Source organism: Sciurus carolinensis, unplaced genomic scaffold (genome assembly GCF_902686445.1).
Source record: "Sciurus carolinensis unplaced genomic scaffold, mSciCar1.2, whole genome shotgun sequence".
NCBI lineage: Eukaryota > Metazoa > Chordata > Mammalia > Rodentia > Sciuridae > Sciurus > Sciurus carolinensis.
In genome coordinates this window covers 907,164-932,299 of record NW_025920154.1, presented here as the reverse complement: position 1 = coordinate 932,299, position 25,136 = coordinate 907,164, and the positions used below count along the sequence as shown (strand labels likewise).

The 25,136-nt window shown below is 38.2% G+C and overlaps 1 pseudogene; it reads right to left on the bottom strand.

Annotated features, from left to right (window-relative positions):
* Positions 1-850: 850 nt before the first annotated feature.
* On the bottom strand, positions 851-21,942 carry LOC124974567 (melanoma inhibitory activity protein 2-like; annotated as a pseudogene).
* Between the last annotated feature and the right edge of the window lie 3,194 nt (positions 21,943-25,136).

The window sequence follows — 25,136 nt, the reverse complement described above, 5'->3', positions numbered from 1 at the left end:
ACTCTTTAAAAATTAAAACTTTGTATATATAACTAAAGTCTCCCTGAAAACAAAACAAAGACTAGGTCACTCCCCATAACAGTGAACCACAGCAGAATGCAAATCTTAATTTTATGAAAATGAGCATAAAATAAAGAAGATATAAGGGAAAATGGGGATAGAGTGAGCTCAAGTTATGGTTTCCAATTCCTAAAAATTTTCTGAGAACTGAAATTTTTTTTTTGTTTTGAAATCTGTTAAATGACATGTACAGTTGTTTTCTTATTTACTCTTACTGTGCTCTAGTTATTCTTTTTATAATGGAAATACTGATTTTATTAGTATCACCAATGCCAAACAAGACTTCAAAACAATTAAAATATTTTCTAAAGGTATTTTCACATTTGCTACAATCATAGTAAATATATTTCTTGGCATAAAGGCACAGTCTTTGGCATTTAAAGTATCCCCAACTGCAAGATTATGTACATAAAACTCCCATTGTAGCTTAAGTAATACTGGATTAATCAAATTAAAAGTTATACTATAAAATAAAATGGAAATAATTTACTCATAAGATTCATATTAATCATCTTTATAAATACTATCCTCAGAATTCTAATTTAATTAAGCTTCAATTGGAACAAAAATATAATCACTGAACTAAAAGCAGTTACTTAAACTAAAAATAAGATAAGTCATTTTGAAGAGAGATAAAAATACTATCAGGTTTCTTGTTGTGGTTCTGGATGTTCAATAGCAGGCTCATTTGAAGGTGGAATCAACCCTGAAGGGAACTCGCTTCTACTTTCAGAATGTGGGAGTAGGGGGAGAAATTCACCTCTTGGCGGATGATAATGAGGAAAATGCCTCAGTGAATAGACATTTGGCATTGGATTGGAGGCGATTCTCCTGGTTCCGATGGTCTACCATAATTAGAATAATATCCATCTTGCCTTTGTAGAAGAGAAGGTGGATCAGAATATGGTCGGCCTGGTGGAGGGATCATCCTCTTACCTTCTGGTTCCCGTGGTGATGACAGGGGCCCAGTGTCAGCAGGTGCTCTATGAGGATCAGTTACCGTATCATAGCTAGATTCTCTTCTTTCATTGCTAATCTGATGGTTCAGAGGATTCTCTGGACCTCCTGAGCTTCTTCCTTCTTCTTCTGGTGGCAATCTGAGTGGACCCTTCTTTTCCAAATGAAAAGTTCTCATTTCACATGAAGGTCCGATCAATGGTGAGGGACCATATGGGGACTGCCCTCTGGCAAATACTGATTTTGAAACATCAAGTGCACAAGGATCTTCTTCTAAAAGTTTGAATTTAAACTGCATTTCAGTTGATTTTTGTCTGTTGTGAGCATTTACTACCTTTAAATACTTGAGGTTTTTTTCAGCACTCCAAACTGCCAAGGCATTATCACGTGCTTTTTCCTCATAGGAAATACTCTGCCTCTGATAATAATGAACGGTTGCATCCAATTCTTCCTCAAGATCTTTGGCTCGCTTTCTATAGGTCTCCAGCTCTTCAGCTGCATGGCTGATCTTTTTTTCCTCTACTCTTAATTTTCTGTGGAGTTTCTTTACATTTTCTTGGTACTGTACCATCTTTACTTTTAATTTCTGTTGAAGCTTCTGATTCCCAATTTCAAACTGTGTATGTCGGGGTTCCCGGGACCCCCAGCCTTGAGCACGGTCAAGATGGCGCCTGGCGCTGAGCCAAAAGCGGCCAGCTATACAGTAAACAACCAGCGAATTCCAATGATTGGCTAGTTAACGATGTGATTAGAGCATGCCCCCCTCGTGTACCTATTCTATGCCTGCAGCTGTCTGCGCGTCTACCTCGTGTGCTCTCCCCTGATTGGTTGAAGTGTATATAAGCTTGGTGGGTGGGGGAGTAAGGTGGAAGCTGGGAGTAAGCGGAAGCTGGGAGTAAGAAGAAGCTGAGAGAAGAAGAAGCTGAGAGTAGGAGAAGAAGCGAGGAAGAAGAGTGCGAGCGAGGACGTGAGTCGAGCGGGAGAAGCGGAGCGGCCGAAGTAGGCGTGAGCCGAGCGGGAGAAGCGGAGCGGCCGAAGCAGGTGTGAGCCGAGCGGGAGGAGCGGAGCGACCGGAGCAGGCGAGAGTTAAGCAGAGGGAAAGAGAGCGAGAGAAAGAAAAGAGAGAAGGGGATAGAAAAGAGGGAAAGAAAGGAAGACTGTGCACAATAAACTTCCAAAGCTTCAGACGTTTGTTGTGTCTCTCTCTGCGGTCAGAGGGAACGCGATATGTGTATTTTCTGACTTCAAAGATTCTTGTTCAGTCTGAAGATTTTTAATATGTTCTATAAGATCTTCTTTTGTTTCATCTACTTCAGATACTAAAGTATAAATTTGATTTCCTTCTCTTTCTAAGGCTTATAAAGAGGCATTTAACTCAGCAGCATAAACCAGTTCCTTCATAGCTTCTTTTGGCTGATTACATAAGTGAGCACCAATTTCTGATTCACTCTTCATCTCCAGCTCCAAGTTACCATCATCTGTTAGATCTTCTCCAAGCACAGGAGCCTGATCTTTCATCTTTAGCAAGCGTTTGGTCAGAGACTTAATGTGATTTTCTTTATCATGCAGAACTTTTTCTGCTTGTACTTTAGAGTCTTCAAATGCTATTTTCTGTTTATTAAGGTCACTCACTTTTTCCTTCCATTCTTCAACTTCTTGTAAAAGGCATTTCTAACTTTCCTGCGGTTGGGAATTTTCATTTGAAGCCTCTTTCATTGCTACCTTCAGTCCTCCTTCATTCATTTGAAGAATTCTGAAGGTTGTTTTAGCTTCAGCTACTTTTGATTTGAGGGATTTTGATTCCTGTTCTAGGGACTTTACCCATTTTGCCATATCTGCCGTCGATTCATCCTGTTCAGAATGTTTAGATTTCTCTTCTTTTAGCTCTTTTTCTAAAAAGAGTATTTTATCCTCAAGTTTAGATTTGGAACTATTCAGCATTTCATGTATTATCTCCAAATGTTGCACTCCTTTTGATGCCTTCTCACAATTGGCATCCTTTAAAGATAACTGTAAGCTTTCATGCTCTTTTGAAGAAGGCTAACTTTATCAAGTAGTTTACATTTTTCTTCAATTAGTTCAGAAAGTTTTAGAGCAAGCTTTTTTTCTCTTTTCACATAATGCCTGCTTCTAAGAGACTGAACACTTCTCCACAAAAACAAGGGAACAGTAAAAAATCCAATAACTGCACATATTACCAGCTCCCAGTGAAAGGTATCAGGATTAGGGCCTGGTCTTCCATCTTCAGGCAATGCTGGCACAAACCCTGAATATTTTTTCCAGACCCGGGTCCCAGTAAGACTGGGTGGGTGACCCTTGGCCCCTCCACCACACCAAAACTACTTTGGTAACTACATCCTGCCCAGCCAGGAAAATGGTCTGCGGATACCAGACTTTGGGTGGGAGCCCAAACCTGCACCTGTGACCAGGCCAATTACTAGTAACAGAATTCTGGAGGAGGGTAGGGGGCCAGGAAAACCAGCCCCACCCCCTCAGCTATGCCTCACCCACACCCCAAGCAGCTGCAGGTTCAAGCTGGTCCCACAGGAGCTCACTTGCAGCCCACCCCTCTGGTTTATGCCAGGCTGCCACAACGTTTATTAAGCACTACTTATTCTGTCCAGTCAAAATATCATCCAGTTGATATAACTAAAATTCTAAAGCTTAGTAAACCTTTTTGTAAGAGCTTTAGTGCCATATATTTATATTTGTATCTCATGCCCTTTTGTTTAATGACTCACTCCTTTCTGTTCCCTCACATTTCTTTTTTCTTTTCTCTTCCCTTCCTTTCCATTCCATCCCTGTTCTTTTCTTGCAGTGTTGGGGGTTAAACTGAAAGGCCTTGTGCATGCTAGGTAATATCTGTACCTCTGAGCCTCATCCCCAGCCCTGTTGACACTTTCTATAGAAGTAATTTTCATTACTTCTATAGAAAAACTCTCCTGTTAGATTATTTGAAAAGTAACTTTAGAAGTGTTTCTAACATGGGCACAAATTACTTATGGCAAGTTATTTCCTTAAAGCACAACATATCTAATGTTTTCAAAAAGGAGCATGAGTTGTTTTTCACGTCAATTTTTCTAGACTCCTATTTAAGGCACTTCAAAATCTTTTTTCAGATGTTCTCTTGACTTCTCATAGGACTTAGAAATGTCTATGTAAGCTGGTGGTTATGAATATATAGCAAAGAGAAATTTAAGGTATGACACTTAAATGGTTTTAGCTTCTGAAAGTGAATTATGTTGTTCAGATAAGTAGTTCATTGCTTCGTGTAAATAAAAGACATCCAAATACATTTTTTATTCCAAGTTATGCTGGAATTGTTGATGAGCCAGATCTAATATTTGAAGGAAAACATTCACTAGTAGTCATTGGTTTTCTAACTATCTCTAAATACATGGCAAATTCAAAGGCATTATGCCACCATGTATGATGACACCAATTATTTATGCTTCTATGGCCAGAGATCTATCAATGTAAACTAAAACACTTATCCCGTTTTGTATGGTATGAAACTTTAGGAACTTTTTAAGGAATGTAATTACATTTGTGTGGTAATGGATATGTTAATTAGTTTGACTGTGGTGGACATTTCACAATGTATATACATGTATCAGAATCAAATTATCAGCTGGGCATACTATCACACACCTGTTTTCCCAGCCACTGAGAAGACTGAGGCAGGAGGTTCACAAGTTTAAGGCCAACCTCAACAAACTTAGGCTCTGAGGAACTTATAAGACCCTGTCTCAAAATTTAAAAAAAGATGGGGGGGGGGAGACTGGGGATGTGGTTTAGTGGTTAAGTGTCCCTGGGTTCAGTCCGTGCTACCAAAAAAAAAAAAAAAAAAAAAAATATATATATATATATATATATATATATATATATATATGTTATATATATAAATTAACCTTGTCCAATGCATGTACCTTCCATATACAGATAAACTACAACTTTGGGTATTGTAATTCAGTACCAGTTACATCCTAAACACAAAGAGGCTTAGAGATGTTATTTTTACAACTTACAAAAGTATTTTCACATACATTTTCTCGTTCATTCTTACAAAAATCCTGTGGGCTAGGAATGCACAAGAAGAGAGAGTTGATATTGTGAACACAAAAGAAGAAAAAGAATAACATGTCCAACAGCTCTTTTTCTATACTCTAAAAATTAATTAAAATTAATTAAAAATTAATTCTGGACTATCTCAATTAATCTCACTTCAAAGTTTATTGGTGAATACTAATTTTAAGAGTCTGCATCATTTAACTTTGCTTTATTCAGACAGCTATAAAATGCTATTTTCTCATGAACCTGAATCTCACAGCTCAAAATGTTGTCCACTATCTCCTCCTTAATTCCAAAGTTTTTTCTCAACATTTGAGCTTGAAATTTTTCAAAGCTTTAGAAATGTTTCAAAATTATACAACAAAGATGCCCTCCAGGGGTTGGGGATTTAGCTCAGTGGCAGAGGGCTTGCCTAGCACTTGCAAGGCCCTGAGTTCGGTCCTTGGCCCTGAAAAAAAAAAGCCCTCCATCTGGATTCACCAGTCAACAGTGCCAGACTTGTTTTATGCATGCACAGGAGCATGTGTATACATGCATGTTTGATGCAAGTACATGCAATATACTTATTATGCTACCTTTGAAATATTTTGCATATATTTTTATTAATTATGCAATAATAAATACCATCATTAAAATACATTTTACATAATTCATATATGAAACATCTGGAAGTTAGCAACAAGAATCATGTCAATTTAGTTGTAAATAATTTACTATGGATATTCTATGAGCAAAGACTTTTTCTTATATGGCACAATTATCACACGAAATTTTGTTATTGATACAATGTAATTATCTAACATATACACCATTTTTAGTTTTCCCCAAATGAGCCAATCCACTCACTTCATAGCTGTTTCCGCCATCTAAGATGCAATCTAGGATCACAGGCAACATTTAGATGTCACATCTCTCTAGTCTCCTTTAAACCACAAATATTGCCTCTAGCCTTTCTGATCTATAAGGACCTGCACTTCTTACAAGGGTTCATTTGAGGGTTTGTTGGATTGTTTCCTCCTATTCAATTCAGGTTAAGAACTGTGGGCAGGAATGCTGCTTCAGTGATGTGAAGGGAATGAACCAGAGGGTACATTGACATCAGTTTTCTCCTGGTCTCATGATGTTGAATTGTTTAAATCTCATTGTTTATTTAAGGTATTCTCCAATGTCAAGGTATCTCTTCCCTTTGCGATGAAGCATGCCAGTGGTCACCCTCTGAGGACAGTCTGTTTTTCCAACAATTTTTTTATTTACTGATTTTAGCATCAACAGAGCACTCTTGCCTGGATCACTGATTGATTACTATAGTTGCTCTAAAATAGTGACTTTTTTCTTCCATCATCCTTCTCCAGTCATTAACTCTTCAAAAGTACTTCATAAAAGCAAAAAATACCCAGGACCACCTTTATAAGAGTGTTAGAAAAAAAAATCAGCAGCTTCCTGGAAAAGGAAGCTTTCCAGTGAAGCTTACACACCCAAGTGAAGTCTGAAGTCAGCTCTGCACTTGCTGTGTGTATGGAGATATTTCCCTATGGTTGATCTGCTTCAAAGGAACTCTTCCCCTGTGTAAGCTGTGGATGTTTACCATGTACTCTGTCAAGATGAGGATGGGATACTTGCAAAGGATCTAAAGGAATTACATTTTCAAGCTCCATTCAATAACCTCAGCTTCCTCTCTGAAACAGAAGGCAACCCTCGGAAAACATCAGAATGAGAAAAGGGGAAACTTTAGTAGATCATTTCTAAAGTGTGTTTGGCTCTGAAACTTTAAGTGTAGATCAAGCACCTCAAAATGATACCTTTCCTCCTTTGTCTCACACAGCTTCCATTCAAAGAAGGACAAAGTGTTCCATTCTATTCCTTTCTAAGTACTTCTCTTAGATACCATGGAAAAGGTACCCTGAGCCCTTATAACTACTTAACTTTATAGACATAGGGTACCATGCTTTGGGAAATGATCCCCTTAATTCCATGGTAATGCCAAACCCAGCACTTTCCAGGTTTATCCCCTAACACAGAGTTCCATCCCACCACAAATTGAGGCAAAGTAAAAAAAAAAAAAAATTAATTATACAATCACAGTGCAATCCATGAATATTCAGCTAATGGTGCTACCCTGGAATGCTGTTTTTAAGTGTTTCATCTTGTTCCTTTTCAAAGTGCCAAAGACAAAGCCAAAATTAATGTGTGCACATTACCAGCACTAAATACTCATCTTGTGAATCTTAATCTTTAAAGGGGTCATTAGAGAGCTAGTCCAATGCCTTATCCAATGCCAGGTTCATGTCCTTGGTATCTAAAATAGTGATGCCATCTCTGTTTCAATACTCAAGGTGGAAGATGGTCCATGACAACATGACAGTTCATTTCATCAACCAACAGTTACATTGAAACAGCCTGGAGACCAGGGAGCTAAGAATCAAATGTGTTTTGCACATAAGCCCACCAACATATCGGAAAAATATAGTGATAGGAAAACTCAAACTTATTAGGCTACCTTAAAATAGTAAGTTTCCCAAAACAATGAGAGGAAAATTCTATTTATTAAAAGTTGATATACCAATAGTAAGCAAGTCAACAGGTAATGTATGTACAAAATACATTTTCAGGCCAAGGAGAGTGGGGATTTCTCCCACTGTGTCTCTTGCCCTGAAACAGATCTACCTTAGTACCATTAAGTCAGTTCCATCTGTATCTTCCATCAAAAAGTCCCAGGAAGGGCTGGGATTGTGGCTCAGTGGTAGAGTGCTTGCCTAACATGTGTGAGGCTCTGGGTTCAACTCTCAGCACCACATATAAATAAATAAAGGTCCATTGACAACTAAAAAATTTAAAAGTCCCAGGAGTCTCACTTCATTTCCTTCTCTTTCCCACACTTGCTTTTACAGATTTGGTTTCACTTGGTTCAGAATTTCTTCTACACCTTTGATTTATCCACAGTCCAAACCGGAGCAGCCATGGCCACTCAAACACATGGACACATGGATATGCAGAGACAAATGGAGCCTGAGCAATCACAACAATAGTGCTACCACCAAAGTGGAAAAGGAAAGGAATCTGGTTGGGAGACAGAGTTTGGGTTTAGAGTCCCAAACCTGGAGATGAGGCAAACATGTTCAGTGTCTGGGTATGAAATGCCAAATTGATACTGCCCAGAGTTATTGGTAGAGACAGGAGTTGAAAATATGACCAATCCATTGTCTTATTTTCTCCCAGTGAATACTCTCATATTCCTATTCAGTGTTATAGAATCAAGAGTCAAGTCCCAAATTTCACCTAGGTTACTGGGTGCAAAGAAGACAACTGACAGAATCATTTGGGCTGATTCTGATTATCATCCAAAAATATGTTTGAAATAGCTCACATCATTGGGACTTTATTGATGCTTTGCACCTTCCCTGCAGAATAAAGACCACTTCTATGGGTACCCTGGCATGTCATCTCTCTTTGAGGAGAACATGAAAGGATGTTTTTATATTAAATTCATGCATTTGTTCAACATAAACTAAAAAAAAACCCTATGTGCAAGGTACTCCTGGGAGGCACACACAGTCCTCACTCCACTAGATCTTATAGTATTTAAACATTTTTGTGCATGGTTGAAGGTAATGTTGTGCCTTGTTTCATTTTAGGACACTCCAATGTATCTGTGAATACAAGTGAAATTTTATAATTTTCTTTCAATGTTGGCAAATAAACCACTTACATCACACAAATATATGGCTTGAGAATAATTACTACTTCCTTTGTAACTCTAAACAAAACTGCATATTCTTAAACTTATTTATTGACTTTACTCAGACCCTGCAGCTATTAGTAAAAACTTCATGAAATCTTTTATGTCACAAGAGTCTGAGCTCAAGTCACCCGGGCCTTCCCCTAAATGCTCACTGCTAAGTCCCTCTCCTTGGACCTACCAGTTCCCTCTCCCCAAATCTTAGCATCTCCTTCTCCCCACTTCTTTCCCCCCAACCCAGACTCTCCAGACTCTTCCTTCTTTTTCACGTTGGCATTACCAACTCATCTAAAGCCTCCTTCTCTGGATTCTGTTAATTATGTATAAAATCTCCAAAATACATATGTGCATGTTCATGTATGTGTTTCTCCTACCAATTTATATGTAAATCTCCAAACAATTTAACATTTAGGTTTAAGTTTTCTTATGTTGTTCTATAAATATTTCATGTAAGTTTCTCTCTCTCTTTCTCCACTAGAATAAACCAGTAAGCTATTTGGGGGAACACATCCATCTGTGGATTGTGTGAGTGTGTGTGTGTGTGTGCACTAGCACCATTCTATGCAATTTTATGAATATAGATGTGGACAATATTTGCAAGTGACTAGAACACCTCTTGGTATTTATAAAATTTCATATAATACCTTATATATGTTGGCCATTTGATAAACACTTTAGATCATAATATTACTTACAAGGCCAACATAAATTCATTCCACTCATAACCAAGTCTATTTGGGAAGGTCCTATTTTGATGAAAGAAGAAGGGGTAGGAGGAGAAAGTAAAGTTTTTAGCATATTGATGTAATTGTTACCGTCCTAGTGGTTTAAGGCAACATCACCAACAAAGATTAGGAAAAAGATGGGTCATGAGTAATTAACACAGAAAGAAAAAAAAAGTCTAATATCTAAGACATCAAAGTTAACAATATCTTGTGACCCCTAATAATCGAACTTGGGTCTTTATTTCTCTTACAGAGGTGGTAAGTTCATACAGAGTGACCGTTTCTTCCTGAGCAGTCAAAAGTCAGAAAACCAGTCAGGCATAAATCCAGCTGAAGCTCCTTAAAATCACTCTTCAACCAGTTAAGCGACCTACCGCTGAGCTTTGAACAAGAAAGTGAATGCCTAGAGTTTGGAAAGAGTAGTAACAATCATTAGAAATAAGGAGGCCAAAGGAAATAAATGCCACACAGCTCACTGAAGTGTAGCTGTGGAAGGGTGACCAGGCCAGGCAGACAAAGACGGACCAGAAAGAAAATCACCCAGGAACAAGACATAATGAACAGCCCAATATTGGTGAGGGAGAGATAGCATCCTTAAGAGCAAGCTTGACATCTCTAATTTCTATGATGACTGGGATCTCAGGGTTTCATACGGGCATGAATGCACGTGCATGCACACACACACAAACTCATCTGCACAAGTATTAGGTTGAACCCATATTTACTGAACACTTAAGTGTCTCAACACTTTGAAATGAAACCAGCTGCTCAGTTTTACATTTAAGACATCTCTCAAAGTGATGTGCAGTGACTTGATGGTCTTAGAAACAACTGTTTTGAACTCTGAAGAGACTCCTTATGGCAGGAAGGAGACACTTACTGAGCGGGACTATTTGAGGCTTCACTTGAAATCGCCAGTATCCCTCTTGCCTTTTTCCTACAAAATAAGGCTTCAAAGTAATGGGAATGTACAGACTGAAGAGGTAGAAACTCTCCCTCTAGAAAAACACAGGTGGGTCTACTAAATGCAAAATGAATTGAGAGGGAATATAAGTTTTGCTTACTGGCCATCAAAAACAGTTTGGTGGACTTGTGCCAAAACTGGAAATAAAAGTGTGCTATTTTCTCCCTGCATCCTCCAGAGTTGCCTTTGAAGTCACATGTGCTGCACAGGGCACAGACGGAAACAGAACTCAAGCTCTTTTAGAATTTTATTGTATATGGTTTGATATGAGACATTGTTCTTCAAATGTTTACAAAAAGTCATTTTCAGCTACTTCTTGGATATGCTGAACTTTTCTCTTATACCCTGGAATTTAAATCCATGTTTCCCTCTGATTATACCTTCTGGTCCCAGAGACAGCCTCAGGGACTTGGCCCAGTTGCTTGGACAGGCTCAGGTGTGCCTGGATGGGCGGGTTCCAGCTCTTGGCTTGTAGGGACCAAGGTTGACTTTGCAGCCACCTGGCATACCTTGGCCAGCTCAGCAGCCTTCTGGTCACCCACCCCTAAGCAGCTCCCTGTGGGACCTCTGGCCCTTCTCAGTTCACATTCTGCCTTAGCAGCCTATGGAATGAGGGACAGCTGTCCATTCTTCAAGCCTGATACCCCACACAGAAGGGAAGAAAACTATCACATTTGGATTAAAAATTATCTTCAAACTTAAGGAATTCCTTAATAAGCCTCATTATATCCTGAAGTATATAAATATTTGTATTTTTTGTTTTTTTAACTAGATAACTGAGCTTAGATTGTGAAACTATCCTGAGTCAATATTAGGAAACTAGAAGCTAAAATATTAAAACAGAAATACATTGTATTTTTTTTATTGTAAACAAATGGGATACATGATGTTTCTCTGTTTGTACATGGCGTAAAGGCAAACCATTTGTGTAATCATAAATTTACATAGGGTAATGTTTGATTCATTGTTATCTTTCTCCCTTCCCCCCAACCCTCCCACCCCTCTTTTCCCTCTATACAGTCCTTCCTTCCTCCATTCTTGCCCCCCTCCCTAACCCTAACTCTAACCCTAACGCTAACCCCTCCCACCCCCCATTATGTGTCATCATCCATTTATTAGCGATATCATTCGTCCATTGGATTTTTGAAATTGGCTTATCTCACTTAGCATGATATTCTCCAGTTTCATCCATTTGCCTGCAAATGCCATAATTTTATCATTCTTTATGGCTGAGTAATATTCCATTGTATATATATATACATTGATGTGGCCATATCTCTAATATGCTGATTTTAAGTCCTTTGGGTATAGGCCAAGGAGTGGGATAGCTGGGTCAAATGGTGGTTCCATTCCAAGTTTTCTAAGGAGTCTCCACACTGCTTTCCAGAGTGGCTGCACTAATTTGCAACCCCACCAGCAATGTATGAGTGTACCTTTCTCCCCACACCCTCGCCAACAACTGTTGTTGCTTGTATTCTTGAGAATCGCCATTCTAATTGGGGTGAGATGGAATCTTACGGTGGTTTTGATTTGCATTTCTCTTATTACTAGAGATGTTGAACATTTTTCCATATGTTTGTTGATTGCTTGTAGATCTTCTTCTGTGAAGTGTCTATTCATTTCCTTAGACCATTTGTAGATTGGATTATTTGCATTCTTCATGTAGAGTTTTTTGAGTTCTTTATAGATTCTGGAGATTAGTGCTGTATCTGAAGTATGATTGGCAACGATTTTCTCCAATTCTGTAGGCTCTTCTTTGCATTGTTGATAGTTTCCTTTGCTGAGAGAAAGCTTTTTAGTTTGAATCTATCCCAGTTATTGATTCTTGCTTTTATTTCTTGTGCTATGGGAGTCCTGTTGAGGAAGTGTGGTCCTAAGCCGACAGACATGTTGAAGCTCTGGACCTACTTTTTCTTCTATAAGATGCATGGTCTCTGGTCTGATTCCGAGGTCCTTAATCCATTTTGAGTTTAGTTTCATGAATGGTGAGAGTTATGGGTTTAGTTTCATTCTGTTGCATAACCCAGCTATCCCACTCCTTGGCCTATACCCAAAGGACTTAAAATCAGCATATTACAGAGATACAGCCACATCAATGTTCATAGCTCCTCAGTTCACAATAGCCAGATTGTGGAACCAACCTAGATGTCCTTCAATTGATGAATGGATAAAGAAACTGTGGTATATATATAATGGAATATTACTCAGCCATAATGAATGATAAAATTATGGCATTTGCAGGCAAATGGATGAAATTGGAGAATATCATGCTAAGTGAGATAAGCCAATCTCAAAAAACCAAAGGACGAATGATATCACTAATAAGTGGATGATGACACATAATGGGGTGTGGGAGGGGTTAGTGTTAGGGTTAGAGTTAGGGTTAGGGAGGGTGGCAAGAATGGAGGAAGGAAGGACTGTATAGAGGGAAAAGAGTGGTGGGAGGGGTGGGGGAAGGGAAAAAATAACAGAATGAATCAAACAACATTACCCTATGTAAATTTATGATTACACAAACGGTATGCCTTTACGCCATGTACAAACAGAGAAGCAACATGTATCCCATTTGTTTACAATAAAAAAAAAAAGCAAAAAAAAAAAAAAAAAAAAGAAGTCAGTTCTCCAAGAAGACATAACAATCCTTAAGGGGCATATATTTAATAACAGAGCATCAACATCCATGAATCAAAAACTAATAGAACTACAAAGAGAAAGAAATGAAGCCACTATTATAGTTAGAGATTTCAACACCCTTTGTCAGAAATGGACAGACCCAGCAGACAGAAAATCATTAAGAGAGTAGTTGAACTCAACAACACAATCAAACAACTGAATATAATTGACACAAAGAACATTTCAACAACAGCAAAATATGCACTTTTCTCAGCTCACCTGGAACACTTACTAAGACAGGCCATATTAAATGCACCTTAACAAATTTTTTTTTTCACAGTATTTTTTAGTTGTTTATTTACCAAGAAAAACTATTCCTTATCCCATGTATTCATGCTTCAGGAGCATAAATCAGTACAAACTTCTAAGGACCTCAATCCAAAGAAATTCTTTATATTCCAAAATCACTTAGCACTCTGAAACATGCCAGCCCTCCACATCTCCTCAAAATCTTTCATGGAATCATAATTTCTGTAGAAATCTGCTTATGCCTTCATTCTTGGTTCAGCCACACCAAACTTATAGAGAGCTGCAACCCCCAGGGCAACCATGCATGCCCCTACGATGTGAAACCACAGATGTTTGGCAAGAAGCCCCCGCATCTGAGGTTTAGTCAAAGCACTGGAAGCCATAGCAGCGCCTGTCCTCCACACCAATGTCCTTCCCGGAAGATGGAGAAATGGACCACCTTAACAAATTTAAAAGAGAAATCACAAAGTGTCTACTCTCAGAACACAGTGGAACTCAACTAGAAATCAATAACATAAACACACTTCAGCATAATATGTGAGTCAAAGAAGAACTCTCAAGAGAAATTTTATTTTTTTATTTTTTTATTTTTATTTTTTTTTTTGTTAAGACATTTATTTATTTTATTGTAAACAAATGGGATACATGTTGCTTCTCTGTACATGGAGTAAAGGCATACCATTTGTGTAATCAGAAATTTACATACAGTAATATTGTTTGATTCATTCTGTTATTTTTCCCTTCCCCCCACCTCTCCCACCCCTCTTTTCCCTCTATACAGTCCTTCCTTCCTCCATTCTTGCCACCCTCCCTAACCCTAACTCTAACCCTAACACTAACCCCTCCCACCCCCATTATGTATCATCATCCACTTACCAGTGAGATCATTTGTCTTTTGGCTTTTTGAGATTGGTTTATCTCACTTAGCATGATATTCTCCAATTTCATCCATTTGCCTGCAAATGCCATAATTTTATCATTCATTATGGCTGAGTAATATTCCATTGTATATATATACCACAGTTTCTTTATCCATTCATCAATTGAAGGGAATCTAGGTTGGTTCCACAATCTAGCTATTGTGAATTGAGCAGCGATGAACATTTATGTGGCTGTATTTCTGTAGTATGCTGATTTTAAGTCCTTTCAGTATAGGCCAAAGAGTGGGATAGCTGGGTCAAATGGTGGGTCCATTCCAAGTTTTCTAAGGAATCTCCATATTGCTTTCCAGGATGGCTGCACTAATTTGCAGCCCCACCAGCAATGTATGAATGTACCTTTCTCCCCATATCCTCTCCAACACCTGTTGTTGCTTGTATTCTTGATAATCGCCATTCTATTTGGGGTGTGATGGAATCTTAGGGTGGTTTTGATTTGCATTTCTCTTATTACTAAAGATGTTGAATATTTTTCCATGTTTTTTGATTGCTTGTAGATCTTCTGTGAAGTGTCTATTCATTTCCTTAGCCCATTTGTTGATTGGGTTATTTGCATTCTTGGTGTAGAGTTTTTTGAGTTCTTTATAGATTCTGGAGATTAGCGCTCTATCTGAAGTGTGATTGGCAATGATTTTCTCTCACTCTGTAGGCTCTTTCTTCGCATTGCTGATAGTTTCCTTTGCTGAGAGAAAACTTTTTAGTTTGAATCTATCCCAGTTATTGATTCTTGCTTTTGTTTCTTGTGCTATTGGAGTCCTGTTGAGGAATTCTGGTCATAAGATGACATGTTGAAGATCTGAACCTACTTTTTCTTCTATAATCTGCAGGGTTTCTGGTCTGATTCTGAGGTCCTTGATCCATTTTAGAGTTCGTTTCATTCACGGTGAGAGATATGGGTTTAGTTTCATTCTGTTGCATATGGATTTCCAGTTTTCCCAGCACCATTTGTTGAAGAGGCTATCTTTTCTCCATTGCACATTTTTGACACCTGTGTCTAGTATGAGAAAATTGTATTTATTTGGGTTTGTGTCTGTGTCCTCTATTCTGTACCATTGATCTACCTGTCTATTTTGGTACCAATACCATGCCATTTTTGTTAGTATTGCTTTGTAGTAGAGTTGAAGATCTGGTATTGCCATACCCCTTGCTTCGCTCTTTCTGCTAAGGATTGCTTTAGCTATTCTGGGTTTCTTATTCTTCCAGATGAATTTCATAATTGTTTGCTCTATTTCTGTAAGGTACATCATTGGGATTTTAATTGGAATTGCATTGAATCTGTATAGCACTTTTGGTAGTATGGCCATTTTGACAATATTAATTCTTCCTATCCAAGAACATGGGAGATCTTTCCATCTTCTAAGGTTTTCTTTAATTTCTTTCTTTAGTGTTGTGTAGTTCTCATTGTAGAGGTCTTTCACCTCTTTTGTGAGATAGATTCCTAGGTATTTTATTTTTTTTGAAGCTATTGTGAATGGGGTAGTTTTCCTAATTTCTCTCTCTGAAGATTCATCACTTATGTATAAAAATGCATTGATCTTGTAACCTGCTACTTTACTGTATTCACTTATGAGTTCTAAAAGTTTTCTGGTGGAATTTCCAGGTTTCTCTAAGTATATAATCATATCATCAGCAAATAGGGATAGTTTGAGTTCTTCTTTTCCTATTCGTATCCTTTTAATTTCTTTTGTCTGTCTAATTGCTCTGGCTAGAGTTTCAAGGACGATATTTAAAAGAAGTGGTGAAAGAGGACATCCCTGCTTTGTTTCGGTTTTTAGGGGGAATGCTTTCAATTTTTCACCATTTAGAATGATATTAGCCATGGGCTTAGCATAGATGGCCTTTACAATGTTAAGGAATGTTCCCACTATCCCTATTTTTTCTAGTGTTTTGAGCATGAAGGGGTGCTGTATTTTATCAAATGCTTTTTCTGCATCTATCAAAATAATCATGTGATTCTTGACTTTAAGTCTATTGATATGGTGAATTACATTTATTGATTTCCTGATGTTGAACCGACCTTGCATCCCTGGGATGAAACCCACTTGATCATGGTGCACTATCTTTTTAATATGTTTTTTTATGCAACTTGCTAAAATTTTGTTTAGAATTTTTGCGTCAATGTTCATTAAGGATATTGGTCTGAAATTTTCTTTCCTCGATGTGTCTCTTTCTGGTTTAGGTATCAGGGTGATATTGGCTTCATAGAATGAGTTTGGGAGGGTTCTCTCCTCTTCTATTTCATGGAATACTTTGAGAAGTATTGGATTGAGCTCTTCTTTAAAGGTTTTGTAGAACTTGGCTGAGAACCCATCTCATCCTGGACTTTTCTTTGTTGGTAGGCTTTTGATGACCTCTTCTATTTCATTACTTGAAATTGGTCTATTTAAATTGTGTATGTAGTCCTCGTTCAGTTTAGGCAATTCATATGTCTCTAGAAACCTGTTGATGTCTTCGAAATTTTCTATTTTGTTGGAGTATAGATTTTCAAAAGAGCTTCTAATTATGTTTTGTATTTCAGTCATGTCTGTTGTGATATTTCCTTGTTCATTCCGAATTTTAGTGATTTGGGTTTTCTCTCTTCTTCTCTTTGTTAGTGTGGCTAAAGGTTTTTCAATTTTGCTTATTTTTTTGAAGAACCAACTATTTATTTTGTCAATTTTTTTGTATTGTTTCCTTTGTTTCAATTTTGTTGATTTGAGCTCTGAGTTTAACTATTTCCTGTCTTCTACTACTTTTGGTTTGGTCTGTTCTTCTTTTTCTAGGACTTTGAGCTGTAGTGTTAGGTCATTAATTTGTTGAGTTTTACTTCTTTTATTGAATGTGCTCCATGAAATAAATTTTCCTCTAAGTACTGCTTTCGTAGTGCCCCAGAGATTTTGATACGATGTTTCTTTGTTCTCATTTATCTCTAAGAATTTTTAAATTTCCTTCCTAATATCTTCTGTTATACATTCATCATACAATGGCATATTGTTTAGTCTCCAGATGTTGGAGTAGTTTCTGTTTTTTACTCTTTCATTTATTTCTAATTTCAATCCATTATGATCTGATAGAATACAAGGTAGTGTCTCTATCTTCTTGTATTTGCTAACATTAGCTTTGTGGCATAATATATGGCCTATTTTAGAGAAGGATCCATGTGCTGCTGAGAAGAAAGTGTACTTGTTCTTGGTTGGATGGTATATTCTATAAATGTCTGTTAAGTCTAAATTATTGATTGTGTTATTGAGATCTATGGTTTCTTTGTTCAATTTTTGTTTGGAAGATCTGTTCAGTGGTGAGAGAGGTGTGTTAAAATCACCTAGTATTATTGTGTTATGGTCTATTTGTTTTCTGAAATTGAGAAGAATTTGTTTGACATACATGGATGAGCCACTGTTTGGGGCATAGATGTTCATGATTGTTATGTCTTGCTGATTTATGCTTCCCTTAAGCAGTATGAAATGTCCTTCTTTATCCCTTCTAACTAACTTTGGCTTGAAGTCCACATTATCTGAAATGAGGATGGATACCCCAGCTTTTTTGCTGAGTCCATGTGCATGGTATGTTTTTCCCCATCCTTTCCCCTTCAGTCTATGGATATCTCTTTCTATGAGATGAGTGTCTTGCATGCAACATATTGTTGGATTTTTCTTTTTAATCCAATCTGCCAGTCTATGTCTTTTGATTGATGAATTCAGGCCATTAACATTCAGGGTTATTATTGAGATATGATATGTATTCCTGGTCATTTGGCTCATTTTAAAAATTTTATTTATTTATATATTTTTGGCATGACTTGGTTCCTCCTTTATTCAACAATTCCTTTAGGATAATTCCTCCCTTTGCTGATTTGCTTCTTTCTTTTTCATCTCTTCCTCATGGATATTTTGCTGAGAATGTTCTGTAATGCTGACTTTCTTTTTGAAAATTCTTTTAGCTTTTGTTTATCATGGAAGGATTTTATTTCATTGTCAAATTTGAACGTAAGTTTTGCGGGGTATAAGATTCTTGGTTGGCATCCATTTTCTTTCAGGGCTTGAAAAATGTTGTTCCAGGCCCTTCTAGCTTTTAGGGTCTGGATTGAAAAATCTGCTGATATCCATATTAGTTTTCCCCTGAATGTAATATGGTTCTTTTTTCTCACAGCCTTTAATTTTCTGTCTTTATTTTGTATGTTAGGTATTTTCATTATAATGTGCCTTGGTGTGGGTCTGTTTTAATTTTGTGTATTTGGAGTCCTATAAGCCTCTTGTACTTGATTTTCCATTTCATTCTTCAGATTTGGGAAATATTCTGATATTATTTCATTGAATAGATTATTCATTCCTTTGGTTTGTTTCTCTAAGCCTTCCTTAATCCCAATAATTCTCAAATTTGGTCTTTTCTTGATATCCCAAAGTTCTTGGAGATTCTGTTCATGATTTCTTACCATCTTCTCTGTTTGGTCAACTTTGTTTTCAAGGTTAGATATTTTCTCTTCAATATCTGCAGTTCTGTCTTCCAGGTGTTCTATCCTATTGGTTGTGCTTTCTATGGAGTTCTTAATTTGGTTTATTGTTTCCTTCATTTCAATGGTTTCTGTTTGTTTTTTTTCCATTATCTCTAACTCTTTATTGAAATGATCTTTTGCTTCCTGTATTTGCTCTTTTAATTGTTGATTGGTGCTCTCATTCAATGCCTGCATTTGCTCTTTCATCTCATCATTCAATGCCTGCATTTGCTCTTTCACCTCCTCATTTGCTTCCCTGATTATTTCAATTATGTATATTCTGAACTCCCTTTCTGTCATTTCTTCTGCCATGCTGTCATTGGATTTTATTGATGTAACATATAGATTTGTTTGGGGCATTTTCTTCCCTTGTTTTCTCATATTGTTCAGGGGTCAGTGGACCACTGAGATACTGCAGATTTCCTCTTGACTTATAATGTCCCTGAAGATATCTAGTATATCCCCTCTTAGCCTTCAGTAGCCTGAAATTTTGGAGGAAGTTGATAATGCGGTGCTCCACAAGGAAGCTGCCTCTCTAGGGTTGGTGGCCTTCACCACATATTCCCTGATAGTGGGCAGAGGTGCTCCACTTGTTGACCAATGGCCATCTAAAGGGGAAGTAGGCTGCGGGCTGAGGCAAGGCTTGTTTGGGCCTGTGTCTCTTGTTTTACCATCCTTGTGGGAATACCTCACCTGTCGGGGAAGACTCATCTGGTGGGGAGGTCTCGCTGGTCAGTTCCCCTCCTAGAGGTTCCCCTCATTCCACAACTACTCCTGGGCTGGGCTGCCTTCCTCTGCAATGTTCCCAGGGGCCTGGACCTACCTCCTGGGCCTGGGAGCCTCGCCCTTCGCAGACGAGTCTCCTTAGGCTGCCCCTCCTCAGAGAATCTGCCCACAGTCCTGGAACCTTCGCTCTGCCCCTCAACTTGTCTCTGTTTGGCTCTTCCACCAAGAAGCTGCCTAGGTCCTAGGACCCAACTCTGCACCTAATCACCTGGCTATGCAGCCCGTCCTCTGAGTTACCACCTGGATCCCTATACAGTCACTCCGAGTCCCAGCAACTGTGTTCCGGTTCAGTCGCTAGGAGTCCAAGCAACTCACTGAGCACCTCCTCCTCCTAACAAAAACCCATAGCCCCAGTGCAGTCACTCTGAGTCCAAGCGACATGCCTCACTCCTCCTTCTCCTCCGGGCAGTCCCCTGGTGTTCCGGAGCGGTTACTCTAAGTCCAAACAGTTTGCCACACAGCTCTCTTCCGGGCAGCTGCCTGTAGCCCTGATGCAGTCACTCTGAGTCCAAGCGACCCACGGTGCTCCTCCCCCTTCTCCTGAAAGCTCCCTGGTGTTCAGGAGCAGTCGCTCTGAGTCCAAACAGCTTGCTTCACAGCTCCTTCTGTGGGCAGCCCCCCGGAACCCCGGTGGTTGCTCCCAGTCCAAGCGCTGCGCTGAGCGGCCTCCTCTAAGATGCTCCCAGTTGTCCGAATTCACTGCTCCAGTGGGGGGAGGGGTGTCTCATTTGGCAACTCTACTTCACAAAGTTTCCTGTGTTCCGGGACTACCACCCCATCCGGGACGCCTCCCCAACTGGAGAGACTCACCTGGCGGCTTTGAGTTGGTCCCAAGTCTCTCAATATTTCCTCTTTTTGAATCCTGAGTCCTGGAGCAACATGAAATGCAGCCACCCTCTAGTCCGCCATCTTGAAAACCGAGAAATTTTATTTTTAACTAAGTGAAAATGAAAGCAAAACTTATCAAATTTGTAGGATGCAATGAAAGCAGTGAAATTTAAAAGCAGGGAAATTGAAAACACAGAATACATATATTAGTAAAGAAGTATGATCTAAAATCAACTATTTTACCTTCTGCTTTAGGAAACTCATAGAAAGAAGGATCAAGTAAATCCACAGTAAGCAGAAGATGCAATTTTGGTTAGGAAGGTCAAGTCTTTCCTATCAAGTGACCTAAAACTAATAGAGAAGTAATCGTTGCTATCTATGACCACCAGCACAGTCAATACAAAATGGTGAAATACAAATGAGATGAATTCAATTGTTACATTCTGAAAAGAATACCATATACATATTTTATCAATAATGAAATACTATTGGAAAAGAATTGCAAAGAATCCATTCTCCAGCATAAAGTAAGTTTTTTAGCTAAATTAAACCTGGTCCCTGAAGGAAATTTCCTTGTCCATTTGTCTGTGAAAGTCCTGTCTTGGTCTCTGGAAGATTCTTTCTTTTCCATTATTTTTTCTGGTCATATATGAAGTGGACATAGAAGACAAAGTGCTTCAACAGGAAAGCAAAGATCTAATTGCCTACTTCCTGCTGGTATAAATTTGGGAGGTAAGAGTTACTCAACTACTTAAGTGTCAAATAACATCAAATCATCAAAGGCTTTTGCAAGCCAAACTTTTTGGATAACAAATCCTCTCAAAAACTCCATAGATCTTTTGACTTCTGTCAGTGCCACAAGAAAGTATCCACAACTATAAGATTTTGTTTGTTATGGAAATCAAACATATCAACTGAGTTCTTTATTTTCTGGCACCAGTGGCGCATACAATTTCTCTCTCTTGATTTATGGCTAGCTACCCTGAGGTCATCTGATTCACACCAGGAGAATTTTTCCACCTCAATGACATCAGTGACTTGAGATATTCCTTCTTACCTGACTGATTTCAGCTTCAGTCACTAACTTAGTTTGCTAAGGCTAATAAAATATAAACAAAAGTAATAAATCATTTTCAAAAAGCTGGTTCTGCCACTTCTCTTTTCCCTCTGTCACAAAAATGGGAATGCCCTCCTACCCCAAAATGAGTGTCTCTTCAGCTTAAATCTTGGATATGACTGAGGGTGTGGAGTAAGAAATAAATCGTTATTTTATAGGGAATTGAGACTTCATATTTGAAACTGTACATTTTACTTGTTCAACTGACTGGTTCAGGTAAAAAAAAATCTTTAATTTAATTCTTGCCTGGGCTAGCTTCCACAATTGAGCCAAGAAAATCTAGCAGGAGGTTATTGAGAATAACAAGCTTACCTCTTAATGTTTGGCACATGGGAGCAATTTTTTCCAACCCTGTAATGCCCCGCATTAGTCATTTCAGATGAGGAAAAAAGAACCTTCAATAGCTATAAACTATAGACGCCCTTTGAACTCTAAATACAAACTAACTTGCCCCTTATTTGATGCCCCCTTGTAGTTCCTGCTAAAGAAGCAAGTAGTATTCAACTTATATTAGCAATCTGATTCTTTCTAACCACTTCCCTGAAGATATAGACTGGATAGAGAAATTGATGCCATATAAAAATTATCAGAGATGATAGTTTCACCAAATATTGTACCACTGTATAATTAAGAGTCACTGGTTTATTTTTAGCTTATAATGTTTTTTAAAGTATGTCAGCCAACCACTTAGCCAATGTCATACATTTAAACTTCTTATTATAGAATACCCCATTTCAGGCACTAAATTTTGGCATTTTATAGGGTATGGGTTAAATAGTTAAAATGAAGTAAAGCCAAAACACAATAGCTCAAATGAGAAAAACATATATTCTCTTCCATGAAATAACATGGAGCTACACAGGTGGCTGGGACCAGAGCAAGTAGCAGTTTTCTCCACAAGGTCATCCAGGGCTGATATCCTCAGGACAGAGCTTCTATATGAATTCAAGGCAGTTGCTGACATTCCAGTCAGTGGGAGGGAAAAGAGGATGGGCAAATGAAATCCAGGACAAGCACCTTTAAAAAGACAATCAGAATGGGGTATGTTCCACTTCTGTTCATAAATACCTGGCCCAAACCTAAGGACACAGCAATAACTGATATCAGAAGAAGATGAAACCTAAAGTGAGTGTCTGAGTGGGTAGCCATGTGATCACAGTGGAGAGAAACAGATTCAAACATGACATAAATAATGGCTATGCAATTTATCTTATTATCTACATGGATTCAAATTAGAAAATGAGATAAATGGGAGGCTTAACACTCAAATCTCTTTGTATCAGAATGTCAACATAAATCCTACCATGCTGGCTATCTCTTGGCCTACTTTGGATACAGTGGTCTCAAAAAGTATATTCTAAGTAGCAAACAGTGTTACCTTTTGGTCAAACAAAACTTAGTGAACTTCCAATGAGTTTCAAATCTGAGCAGTATTATAAACAATTTACTAATGAATTCAAGTCACAAAATTAGACTATGTGCCAAGAGACCTATTTAGTCATTTAAACATAGATAAAGTGAATTTATAGAGAAATTGTCAATTTTAGTTTTTGAAGAAGATACCTCAAGAATCAGTATAGCTCAATGAAAATAGTCAAAATTACATTATGAGTTGGGTGACCTTAACTACACAATTTAATCTCCCTAAACCAGTTTTCTTATGTATAAAGTGGGAATACTCTACTACATAAAGTTTTAATCTTTCTAAAAAAGATATTTTTAGGGATAACCAATAATTAGTGACTTTAAATGGGTCCCAGGCATGAAGATCCAACTTCAAACCCTAGATTTTCTCATCACCCACTTGCTCTAACAATATGCATTTGACCTATGTATGTTTTCTTATCTGTCAAATAATGAAGATAATGTAAGCCCTACATATTTCACAGGGTGTTTGTTTGTGACAATAACATATGAAAACTAATGTAAAAGTTATCTTTGAACTACAACCAAGTAACTAAGATTGCTAATTGCAGGTAGAAAAAATGAAGGAAATTCATAATAGTCAACCTGTTATAATTCAGGACTGTATAATGTCTAAACTAAATTAAGTAAGAAAATAAATTTTATAGTTAAAAACAAACACAAAAGCACTACATTCAGTGACAACCAAAAATATTTAAGGTTATGATACCTCATTTCAAGAATTCCTTTCTATAGTGGAGATCGTGTGTGTCAACATAGAAATGTGGAGTATATTGGCTGAATCCTCATGCAGACAATATTATTATGGTCCTGGGTCTTGCTATGTTCCCTAGGCTGGCTTCAGATTCCTGGACTCAAGAGATCTTCATGCCTCAGCCTCCCAAGTAGTGAGGACTACAGGTGCATGTCACCATGTCCAGCATTCAAACACTGGCTTTAGCTTCTAGCCTCTAAGTTGGCTCTTAACAATCCTCACCTTCTAATACTCAGGCATTTGTGGCATCCCATTGCACATTTCATCAAGGTTGGTCTGAATGACCATTAGAATATAAGGAAGCAATAGTGCATGACTCATAAGACTAGCTCTTCTTGGACTGTCCGCTCTGGAGGAAGCCAGTCATCAAGTTGTGAAGACATTCAAGCAGCCCAATGGAAAGTCTGTGTGGGGAGCAACTGAGGCTTCCTGTCAACTGCCAGGACCAACTTGCTAACTACTGAGTGAGCCCTCTTGGAGATGGATTCTCCAATTCCAGTCAAGCCTTCAGAAAACTGTAGCTCCAGCCTACATCCTGACTACAATCTCATGAGAGACCCTGAGCCAGAACTACCAAATTAAACCTTACCCAAATTTCCAAACCACAGAAACTGAGATAATAAATGCTTATGATTGTTTTAAGCTAAAAAAAAATCCTTTCTATGCAATAAATGAACCAAATTAGCACAGCTATCCAACAAACTGAAAGCAACAAAATAAAACCTTTTGAACCAATTCAGGCATTTGCCACTTAAAACTACCACCTCCACTGGAGAAAGCAAAAAGAATAAAGGAAGAAAATGAGGGAAGAAATGAGACAGACAGGAGAAAGGAATAAAAAGAGAAAGAGAAGGCCATAAGAGAAGAATTGGAAAAGAAAAGAAGGGGAAGAGGAGAGAAGAGCAAAGCCGAACAGAATAAGTGTTTTGATCTTAAATGTCCCACAAAGGTTCATGTGCTAAAAGGTTTTGATGCCAGCCTGTGGACTTACTGGGAGGTGGTGGAAACTTTGAGTGATGAGGCCTGGTAGAAGAAAATCTGGTCACTGCAAGGAACTGAAAGGAATATTGGGATCCCATTTCCAACCTCCTGCTCCCTCTCTCTCTCTCCTCTACTCCCCAGAGGTATATAGACCTATTCAACTATATATTCCCCACCATGATGTACTGTGACTCCACAGAACCAAAGCAATGAGCCAAGCAACCACAGACAAACTACACTGAAACCTTAGGCCAAAAGAAATATTTCCTAGTTATAAGTTTATCTCAGATATACTGTCCCAGTGATATAAACAGAACACAGGGTGGGAGGGGATGTGAGGTGAGAGAACAGTAGAGGAGAGGAAAGGAGAGATGAAATAAAATGAAGTGATAAGAGAGATT